Raw genomic sequence first — 582 nt, forward strand, 5'->3', positions numbered from 1 at the left:
TAATATAATAAAAAAAATTAAAAACAAAAATATTCGACACAAAATTTTTTAAAAATTTGTTTGTGTATATACTCTTACTTTTCTATAATTTATAGTGATGTTTTAATACATTACTTTATTTAATAAGTAAACAATTGTTTAAGGACATACCAAAAGGAGGACCCCACAAATTTTGTAGGCCCATATCACTATCAGCATGATGTTTACACTAATCTCATTTTAATCATGAAACAAAAGCATAATGTGTATGAAAAAACAACTGAAAGCCTAGTCATTATGACCGTTAATAATCATAGTAATCTTATCTTACACTAACAAGGAGATATGGTGATATGATCTATCTATGATTCCTTTTTTTTGTTAATTTTTTTTCCCTAGACAATTGATTATGATAGTTTAGGTTCTTACAAGTTTGTTTATTCCCAAATTGTAGCACTTCGGTTGAAGTGTCTATTTAACTTTGTGGTAGCATAACTCAGTCTTCACCAATCACCATTCATTCCATTAAAATATTAATAGCCTTTAATTTTGCCTCTCAACCAAGAAAACCAAAAGCTGGACCAATACAATGGACATGTGTCG

Source organism: Arachis ipaensis, chromosome B09 (assembly GCF_000816755.2).
Source record: "Arachis ipaensis cultivar K30076 chromosome B09, Araip1.1, whole genome shotgun sequence".
NCBI classification, from domain to species: domain Eukaryota; kingdom Viridiplantae; phylum Streptophyta; class Magnoliopsida; order Fabales; family Fabaceae; genus Arachis; species Arachis ipaensis.